This window comes from Phaseolus vulgaris, chromosome 4 (assembly GCF_051622355.1).
Source record: "Phaseolus vulgaris cultivar YP4 chromosome 4, ASM5162235v1, whole genome shotgun sequence".
Classification (NCBI taxonomy): domain Eukaryota; kingdom Viridiplantae; phylum Streptophyta; class Magnoliopsida; order Fabales; family Fabaceae; genus Phaseolus; species Phaseolus vulgaris.
This window is the reverse complement of record NC_143501.1, coordinates 39412499-39423643: the sequence shown is the minus strand read 5'-3', so window position 1 is coordinate 39423643 and position 11145 is coordinate 39412499. Positions and strand designations below refer to the sequence as shown.

Below are 11145 nucleotides of genomic sequence, written 5' to 3'. Positions count from 1 at the left end.
CAGCATCATTCAGTAAAGGTAATAATCTCTCTTAGACAATCTTTTACTTCTATCTATCTTCTTATCCATGTAACATTTTAAACCTTTTTATTTATGAAATATTATTAAAGTAGAAATAAATTTTACTCCTTGTCTCCACATTTATATTTTTCAATCAAATTCAAATAATAAAAAATATATTTTAAAATGAGTAAGCTAAAATTTAAAAGAAAAGAGAAGTCAATTGTATATTCGTATAAAAATGTATTATTTTAATTAAAATGAATACTTTAAAAAGAATTAATAAATTTTAATGAAATAAAAGTTGAGATAGATACATTGGCATGAGAACAAAAACTAGAATTTATAGGCTATCGGCGCTGAAGAAGCTGAGAACCATGTCCATCAACCATACCAGGGAGCATTCCTGGTACCTACTTATTCCATTGATGAAAACACATCAGTAACATTTATATGCATAGTATACTGCCACTGTGCATTTGGGTCTTTTTTCTTCTTCTTCTGTTTTTCTATTTTCTATCCTCATCATCTTTTGATTTCTTTTTAGAAGTAGATGCCTTAGAAGGCAAGTCCTACTTTATTTCCTTCTTGGCAGGCTTCTGAAAATTTGCCATCATTAAGGTATCAGACACACCATAGATTTAAGAATAGATAAGTACTACTAAGATAACAAAGGCAAAAAAGAAAAGCAAGTGCCTCTTTCTCATCGCCATTTTTAATGGCATCAGAATCGTCTGCCCCAAAATCATCAGTAGGAGAACCTTCATCATCCTTGTCAGCAACAAAATCTGAATCTTGTAGACATTTACCACAATTTAATAATATAGAAACAAGACTAGAAAAACCTTGCCACATTAAGCTCCAAATAGGGGGATCAAGGCTAATAATGACAAAGGTATGTGGTTGATTAGACTACACATACATATAAGAAATCGTCACTACACTTAACAAGTCTAAAAAAGATTCAATTTAAATACATGGCTGGCTAATGTAATTGAAATTTTATTGGTCACTTAATATGAAAACAAATATCAGTCGAATGAAAGTACAGAATCAGGAAATGAACCTTGGGAAGTAAAAATAGGCGAACCACACTGCTATATTGGATTTTGAAATCATTAGCCTGTCCCTAAAGCCGCAAGAATGACATGTGTAACTCAACAATGTATCGTCCTCTACATAAAAGAACAAAGTTTTATTATTAATACTTAATTGGAGGGACAATAATACAAGTGGTATAAACTATGAGAAGCCAAAAGCCCAAAAATACTTGAATATATGTATATGCCTTTAAATACATTACCTTGGTGTAAGGATCAGTCAAATACTTCACAATTAATAAGGCAAATTAGGGATCTTGTTTCAACAACGACTCACTTGTTCCTCAGTTGAACCCTTTGTATATGCCTCAGGAATATCTGAAGTTGGTGGGAGTATATTCTACATTAAACATGACAATGTCCAAAATCAATAAAACAAATAAATTCAATATAATCAAATGATTAAGAATGCAGCATATTTTACAAAAATGGAGATCAAGACACACGTGAAACTGGACCATGAATATGTTATACCATATATACCAAAATATGTACATGGGAAAACCATATATACCAAAATATTAGGCATGGTGTAGGAAGGTTCACCCAAGGTTTTGTTGCATTCCTCTGCAGACAAGCATTTCATCTTATTTGGTTTCTTGTGATAAGTTTGTCATGGTTTCAAAGATATTAGTGTGACTATTTTATTCCCACTTTTCCTTTCTACTCCCTATATAACTATACATCACCAAGTTCATCCTTTGTTTTTGAAGAGGTAACATGGAGATATCAAGAAACTTACAAGTGTAACTTTATATCAAACAAGGGTAAGAATATTCCAAACAAGTGGCATCTAACTTAAATAAATCAATAAATATTCAAATGAACATTATAATCCATAGAATCTGGAAGAAATGACAAACTACCATAAGATTGTTACTCTGCATCATCATGATACCATAAGCTGCTGGTCAAACATTTATTTTAGTTGCCTTCCTTGTTCCTCAATTCTCAACTGTAATTTTCTCTGAACCTGCACCACCAGAGTAAGTTATATGAAAACTTGAAGTGAGGAAAGAGTGTTAAAAGAATCCAAATATCGCCCCTCTCATTCATTAGTTTTAGCATCCAATTCCTCAAAATATGTGCCTAACTTTTATCCACATTTTAGCACATGATAGTGCAAATTCACATCATCACCTATGCCAAAATGAGTATGTCTTGCTTTAGTAAAAGACCAAAATGTTTTATAAGAGGTTTGAAAGGATCACAGATTCAGTACAATGTAAAAACCTTAAAAGTTTGGAAAGCAAGAGAATATACTAGCATAAATAAAAATTCGCAAGAAAAATGATAGTGCGGATATACCTTTAGTTGTTTGTGAAGACACCTCTGAGACACATCTAATTGAAGCTTAAGTGCCTCTCTAATTTGTAAGCCACTGAAGATCAAGAACAGTGTTAACTTAGCAGATTATAAAACGAACTAAGCAACTTCATGGAAATACAATTATTATAGGAATATAATGAGTAGCATTACGTTTTTACATCAAGATGATGCAAATTCTTTATGTGGGTTCTTTTTTCATATTTCCCTGAAACAGAAGAAAATTTTCGGTTCAGTATGTGGAGTTAACCTGATATTTGAAAGAATTGAAGAACAACGAAGATCATGAATAACTGGTTGGAAGAATAAAAGGGAACAATAAGTCATATCCTAAAGGAGAACAATACTAGCAGAGAGAATTGTACCTTGGAAATTTAGGTTGCTCTGATTTTGCATTTGAAAGAGATATTGCATTTTCTTAGAACTTAAAATGAGTTTTAGAATTCTCTCACCAATTATATAAACAATATTCTTATATAAAGAACACACACATATCAGTTATTGTAACAACATCAAACTGCACAAAAACTTCCTTTTGAGTTTAAGACCTTCATAACCAATTTGTAGGTTCTTCACACTGTATAATCAAGGAAACAAGGGGTTAAGATTGAAAGGATTGTTATTACCTTGGGTGAAGGCTATTCTTCACAACTTTCTGACCTTACTTCCTCCATTTGTAACCATCATCAAGCACATCCACATCACTTCTTGTCTGGAAACAAAACTGTGGTTCTCTCAGCTTCCTCCTTACTTTCACCTTGTTCTTCTCTGACCTGAACTTCTGCACCTACCATCACATCAACACAGTAACATTTTTTTATGAGGAAAAAAAACTGAATAAATTGCTATACAAAGTTAAACGGCTTTTTTTTCTTAATCACTTCAAAACAAGATTAATTAACCTTAAACTATACAAAGTGAAGTATAAAATTAAGAACAAGGATAGATTGCACACGGTTTTGAACAATCAAATAAGAGAACACTAGATTGCACACGGCTTTGCACAAGGATTTGAACAAACCTGAAAAAATCCTTCCACGAAGGCGCCGATGGTGGCGATTTCGATGCGGTACAGCTTCGAGCGTTTAGGGTTCGTGACTGTGAGGAGCGTTTGAGCGTTTGAGCATTTAGGGTTCGTACAACAGATAGAGAGGTTTGAGCGTTTGCGCGTTTAGGGTTTGTACAACAGAGAGAGAGGTTTAAGCATGAGAACGTTTAGGGTTTATTTTGCAGACCTAAAAAGATGTTTGTGAGGAGGGTTCTTCGTGAGGAGAGGGCTTCAAACCAAATTTTTAAAATTATTTTAAAAAATAATTAGAAATAATGAGGGAAGAATTTTTTTTTTTTTCAGAAGGATAATTATGGCGGTTAAAAATGACATATTTTATAAGATAATTGTGGCGATTAGTGAAATGACGTATTATACTGAAATTTGTGGTGGTTATTAATAACCGCCATATTAAAACCGCCATTTTTTACACGATTTTTTGTAGTGAATGGTGCACTGCACAATGTGTTTTCGATGTTGTGGCAAGCTAAAGCGGTATCAAAAGATGTGTTTACGGCATGGAGGGCTCTTCTCGGTAGGCTACCAACTTATGATAACCTCATCAATAGAGGTTTGGCTGTAAATTCTTCCAAGTGTGTGTTATGTAAAGCAGCTGAAGAATCATCCCAACATATCTTTATGAATTGTATTTTTGCACAACGGGTATAGTTCCTTTGCCTCTGGTGGATTGTTATTAAGCAAAATCAAGTCTGGAAGGGTTTTGTGGGTTGCTATTGTCCAGAGCATATGGGATCAGAGAAATCTGATTGTGTTTAAACAAGGGATACCAGATGCTGAAGAAATCTTCCATTCAGCCCAACTATCAACATGGCTGTATGTAAAGTATGGGGCGGTCACTTTTCAATGCTCTTTTTCGGATTGGATTCTCAATCCGGGCCTTTCTCTACAAAGCTGCTGAGGTGGGGATGTTACTGAGAAGTGGCAACCACATGTCATGTTCACGGTATTTGTGCTAGCTAGGAGAGGTGTGAGGATGACAGAGAGTTGTAGTCGTGCCGATGTAGGGATACCGTGGACAAGGGGAACTGTGACTCATCAAAAGTTTGAGTAAAACAGAGGTTCTGCAAGGCAGGACAATACGCTTCATAATATCTTTGAGGATACGAAGCAACAAATTTGGTGTTTGTTTTTTTATGCAGGGTATGAGGGGAAGCAAAGGAGTTAACTGTAAGGAGGTGTAATTTGCTAGTTTTGTATCGGGGGTGGAGGGCCGGATAGAGGGATATGTAGCAGGTGATGTCAGAAAAATCAAAATGTTCCTTGTGGTGAGTATACGCAGATTTAAGGAAGCATAATGGAAGGATGAAATGATGAAGGTTCAAGTATTGGAGTGTTTGGAAGGAAGAAATGCGGTTTTACGTGGTATACAGAGAAGTCAATGATAGTCAATGATATTCTGGAAGCAACATAAGCATTCAGAGAGTAATAGATATTGGTTATTCGTTTTTCTCTGATTTTTTTTATGCATTTCAAAAGATGTATTTGTGTTGAGTTTTTTTTTTTTGAAGGCACGTGGTGATTCTCTAGGTCCCTATAGCTTTATTCTACAGCGGTGAGCGGTCACATTTCTTTCCTTTATAATAGGATAAGAAGAATGTGTTTTTAGGAGGTGATGGAAGCGGGGCTGCTGGGAGCTTACAAGAAAGAAAAGGGGTTTTGAAATTATCATGGTGTTGAGCCGGTTGTAGGGCTCCTTTTTAGAAACAAATTGCTATATCTGTATTGAGCTGGATGATCTTGTATTTGGGTTGAGGTACCATAAGTATCTCTTTTATTTTATTATATTTTTTGATGATAAAAAAAATATTGTTGGAACCAGACCTCAACCAATGGTGAAAACCTGTGCCAATCAGTTTTAATCCAAATAAATGCTTTAGGTGATTAGTGAAAAAGAAATATAACGTTAACTGTAACCCCCATAAATAAAAACCAACAGCCCCTGCCCCATCATTTTCCTCTTTACCTTTTTTTCATGCTTTCTCTCTCTACCCACTTCTCTCATCTCCCTTCTCTCTTCATTTTCTCTCTCATACCTCATCTATACCAAAATTTGATCATGCCATGTTGTAGATGAGGAGTCAGGCTACATTTCTACCCGATCAGATCTTCAAACAGAGTAAGTTCATTTTTGCTATAGAGATCCTTTGCTCTCTATTTTTCCTTAGGATTTAGTCATCAATCATGGTGGGGTCAGTTGAGAAGTTTAATCCTCTCAACTTATTCTACTATATACTGAATTTTTGTTCTGTTTGGATAACTTGCATTAGGCCCGTAAATTTTGAAGCTTATCAAGACTGTGGGGAATAAAATTCTAAAAGTCGCTTGGAAAGCAAGCAATTAAGGTAAGGGAAGCTAACTTTAACTCTCAATAATACCCTAGGCTAGGAGATAAGAATATTGAGGGGACATGATCCCAATATTCAATTTCTCTTCCAAGGATGTTGTTTGTTTATATATTGTGTGTTTGTTTAGATATTATTTAAACTTTATAAATATTATATTTTGATAGTTTGAGAGTTAAATATTGTTTTTGATATTGGAAACGTTCTTGAATTATATGAATTTTTAAATCTTATGTGATTGAATGATATGTTTTATATATGAATGATGTGAATTGTATGAAATTGATGTCATACATGTGGGATAATGTATGAGTTGTTGTTTGATGATACATTAAGTATGAAAAGCCTATGTTTAACGGAGATCCTCTGGCTTCACTGATGATCTAAGTCATGTAGACTAAGATATCAGGTGGTGAGAAGTTGAGAGGGAGTTCATACACACCGGGTCCCGCTATAGACACTCGGTATTGGATGTTTGAACTTACCCTGATCCTTTCTATTGGATTCGCTGGTAATCTTTGGATCAGGTGTTAGTCTCTGGTAGGGGCATACTTAATGAGTCTTCCGGAAGATGAAGTGGGATTGAAATGAAATCCAATGATTGTGATTGAAAATAGATCCATGTGTGGTCTATATGAATGATGAAATTGATATTGAAATTTTATATGACAACATTTAAAGAAATGTTTATAAATGATTTGTTTGATTGGTTGTTTTTGCAAAAAAAATAGATAAGATATGAAATTTCTTTTCACTAGCTTACCCTTGCTTTTCTTGCTGTGTTTGAACTGCGATGACTGTACTATGTACACGAGCAGATGATATTACAGGTGTAGGAGGGGCTGAAGAGCTTTAGGGTGTTGACTTTGAAACTTATATGGTAAATATTTATATTTCTATATGTCCTAATCATGTATTATGAATGTTTTGAAAAACTCTAATTTTGTACGTAGAACATTTTAAATAGTTAGATGCATTTTTGGGGTGTTACATTTAATGGTATCAGAGCAGTTCATCCTTAGGATAACCTGAGGGTAGTGGGTTTATTGTTTTTCTCCTGCGTGTAGATTTTTGTTTAAGTTTAGCTTTATGACTTAGCTAAAAGTTTCTAATTGGATGTTTAACAAAGTTGTTTTCTTGAAATTTTGTTTGTGATTAAGTCAAATTAGTTGTTCTGAATAAAGATGAAAGTATTAAGAACGAAAATAATGTTGATAAAGTGGTGAGGGTGCACACTCATGACTAAATCAAGATGATTTTCTATCTTAATTCTAAAAGTAGAGTATATTTTTATTTTTATTTTTGGTATATGTTTTGGGATGGTTATTTCTATATTATGTGAAGTTGATATTGAATACATATTAGGGAAATAAATTTAATCAGTTTAAGTGTTTGGTTGCAAGTTTTAAAGCAATCTTTTCAGGTAATAGTTTTACACCAACATTTGTTTTAGTGTAGTAGTTTTTGTACATATATACATGGTAGGTGGTTGTTATTACCGTTAGACTCAAATTCTAAGTGAGTTTAAGACATTTGTTTTGAAGGATTTAGATATAATCTTTGGGGATGAATTAACTTTATGTCGATCACTTTCTTTTTAATTGTGAAGAATAAAAATGTGGCATCTTCAGATTGGAATAATATGGAATGAGCAATTGCATAACGAGTATGGAACGGGTCACAAATTAGAGTAACTTGTTTCATAATCTGACTTCAAATAGAGATAATTAATACAGGTTAGACAAGTAGTACTTAAACAAAGTGGAGTTTTATACATAGTTTTCCAGAGTAAGTGTTAAGGTAGTCTTCAAAGATTAAAGTGGAATTTTCTTTGGTCTGGTGCTTGAGCAAGGTTGACGTTAATGACACGTTATAAAATGACTTCATCTAAGTAGTAAAGATGAAAAATTAAATTGGAGAAAATAGATTGTTGGGTCGAGTATGGTACTATGAGGAATATCAATATTGTTGGTGAAGAAGAAGGATGAGGAATCTAGATTATGTGTGGATTTTTGAAAGATAAACAAGTTTGTTGAGGGATAATAGTATGATGGATCAAGTTGCATGAAGCGTCAATGTTTTCCATGTAGACATGAGATTCGAGTATCCGAAACTCTAAGTAAAAAGTGAAGATGCGTATAAGACAACATATAGATCTAAATATGATCGGTAAGAGCAAGTAATGATGTCGTTACATGGCTAGCATGGAAACAAAATTTTTTTATGTGGATTTAATTTATTGTTATAAGAGGTTGATTAGATACATTCAATATTGTAAGAGTCTTAAGTATTTGTTTGATCTGAAGAGACTAGACATGAGACAAAAGATATTGGTGAAGTTATTAAGGGAGTAAGATTTCAAGTTTGTGTATCATCTGGAGAAGAAAAATTTGGTTGAAACTGGCATGAGCAAGGAGATATTTCAAGTGTCAAATGTAATGGTTAAAGAGTCAAATTAGTGGAAAGTTAAGAACTAAGTGAATTGAGAATTTCATTATGGAATTAAAGGAGAAATTATTAGGTTTAGGATAACTTGTTTGTATTTGCAAACAAGAAGTTAGATAACATAGTCTAGTATAAAAGTTGTAAAGATGATTTAGTGTGCATCATGCATAGCTAAGATAATATTTGAAGTTTTCTTGATGGTTCAACATAAAGAGGAAGTGGCTCCATAGGTCCTTGTTTGTCATACTTATAAAAGACTGAAGTGGAGTATCAAAGACTTAGGAAAATGTTACAAATATTGGAAGTGACTAAGTATAAATAAAGTTGTTTTTGTTATACGTGTGGTTCCTTTTCCACGGACAATAAGAGTACATAATGGAATCTGGATTGTGGTAGACCGAGTAATGAATTATGCATAATTTCTTTTGGAGAAGATAGACGAAGTTTCGAAAGATTATTAATTTTAATGGAAGTACTATCCTAGGAAAGAAAATGTTGTTGCAAATGGTTAAAGTCACAAGGAGACATAAGTATCAACACTTAAGATTATATGGTTGGAGTTGAGTGGAAGTTTCAACAATTTAAATTTGGAAGTTGTAGTACATTTGTTATAACTAACAAGTTTCTAGGAAAAGTGAGAGTAAGGAAATTGATGAAATTGAATTTGAAAATTATTCTAAAATTATTGTGTGCTGATGAAACTAAGGAGTTCTCTGTGAGAAACAAATGGTATATTAAGATTTAAAAACAAAATATGTGTGTCATAGGATGATAAATTAAATCAGATAGGTTATCTAAGAGTCATGAAAGCAAACTTATTTTACATCTAAGTATGAACCAAGGGTATTGAGATTTAAGGAAGTTTATTTGGTGACATGGTATGAAGGAAAATATAGTCAAGTATGTAGCTACTTGTTTATTTTGTCAAAAATCAAGATCCAAACAAATAAGGACCAGGAAGTATGCTAACATAGTTTTGACATTCACGAGATGCTAGTGAAATAATATTTCCATGCGTTTTATCACCTACATGTCACATACAGTGAAGAAAAATGACTAAGTATGAGTAATATGGGATGGATTAATGAAGACTACGCACATTCTACCTATGCAAGGGAATTATATGCTTGAAGTTATGAAAATAATTGGGTAAGCTAAGAGGTCTCAGTTTGACAAAAGTGGTGAAGAGGTGACATTGGGTACTAGAATTAATGTTAAGGAAGTTTGTTTTGGCTAGGTTATTTTTATATTTTCATAAGGTTGGGAATGAATCTTTTAGCACATGGTATTGGATGGAGTGAGATGGTGGTAGATCTTACTTTTAGTTCTAAGCAGAGATCTCTAGTAATTAATGTTGCACGTCCTTCCGAATATGAGAATATTATCGCTCGAAATTGAAGAACAAAATGAGCTAGTGATGTTGACACCCACATATGACTATTAGAAAGTAAAAGAGGTTCTCCCAATAAATATGGGAAGAATCCATGTTGATTTAGTTATACCTATCTCAAGGTTCTGTGGATTCCTTTTCTTTGGAATTTGGTGTTGCCTGTATTAGTATAAGCTTGGATTGGATATCATGAGTTTTATTAGAGCTTTCTTGCAAAGAGATTGGTGTGAGGTGTCTCTATTCATGTTAGAATACAACAAAGTCATGGATCATTAAGTTAGGTCACATGAAAATCTCTTAGGCAATTGGACAAGAACCTTTTAGCAGAAATATTGCAAAACACTCAAAGGTCAGGGGTTGACCTAGATCGTCTGTTTAAGATGAAGGAAAAAGACATTGAAGCATAAATTTGATATGCACTAGGAGGAAGTTAATCAAGAAAAAAAAAACTCAACGTATTTTTTTCATTACCTCAGTTATCAACAATTGTGAGCCAAATTTTGAGAACTATGATGATTAAAGACATCTTCGATCAGGCAGACATCTGATGTAGATAAATGAAGTACTCATGACTTTTTGAGAGTTATGTCATTCCTTAGTGTAAGGAGAGCAATCATATCTTAGAAGATGACTCCAAAGTTCATAGGTTCTTACTAGATTCTCAAGAGAATAGGTTCTATTGTTTATAAACTTGTTTATCTTTTCTGTTAACCAACATTCATTATGTCTTTCGTGTATCGAAACTAAGGAAATATATATAATTGGTCATAATCATATTCTATTGTCTGATTTAGTTAAATAAAAGATCTCTCTTTTAAATAGGAGTTAGTTAAAATTTTGGATTCTCAATTAAGGTAACTTTAAGGTAGAAACATCAGCATAGTCAAAGTATTATGAACTTTCGCATGTTATGATTCCCCTTGAAGAATAAAATAAGAGAAGATAAGATAAGATAATCCTATCCTAATTTTACTTGGTAAGCTGATTTTCAAGGACGAAAATTTTTGTTGTTGGGGATAATTGTAACCCCCGTAAATAAAAACCAACAGTCCCTGCCCCATCATTTTCCTCTTTACCTTTTTTTCATGCTTTCTCTCTCTACCCACTTCTCTCATCTCCCTTCTCTCTTCATTTTCTCTCTCATACCTCATCTATTCCAAAATTTGATCACGCCACGTTGTAGATGAGGAGTCATGCTACATTTCTACCCGATCAGATCTTCAAACAGAGTAAGTTCATTTTTGCTCTAGAGATCCTTTGTTCTCTATTTTTCCTTAGGATTTAGTCATCAATCTTGGTGGGGTCAGTTGAGAAGTTTAATCCTCTCAACTTATTCTACTATATACTGAATTTTTGTTCTGTTTGGATAACTTGCATTAGGCTCGTAAATTTTGAAGCTTATTCAGACTGTGGGGAATAAAATTCTAAACGTTGTTTGGAAAGCAAGCAATTAAGGTAAGGGAAGCTAACTTT

At 33.4% G+C, this 11145-nt stretch overlaps 1 long non-coding RNA gene across 5 annotated transcripts; it reads right to left on the bottom strand.

Annotated features, from left to right (window-relative positions):
- Nucleotides 1-201: 201 nt before the first annotated feature.
- Nucleotides 202-3693, bottom strand: LOC137837572 (uncharacterized). 5 transcript variants are annotated; one of them, XR_011085492.2, is made up of 9 exons: nucleotides 3448-3693; nucleotides 3053-3213; nucleotides 2580-2634; nucleotides 2409-2481; nucleotides 1967-2073; nucleotides 1304-1440; nucleotides 1067-1175; nucleotides 697-794; nucleotides 202-599 (listed from the first exon to the last, which is right to left on the bottom strand). It is a non-coding gene; the product is annotated as an uncharacterized LOC137837572 (long non-coding RNA). The 5 variants fall into 5 exon arrangements; XR_011085491.2 differs by having other exon boundaries at nucleotides 697-788; XR_016520583.1 differs by having other exon boundaries at nucleotides 3053-3207; nucleotides 3448-3677.
- Between the last annotated feature and the right edge of the window lie 7452 nt (nucleotides 3694-11145).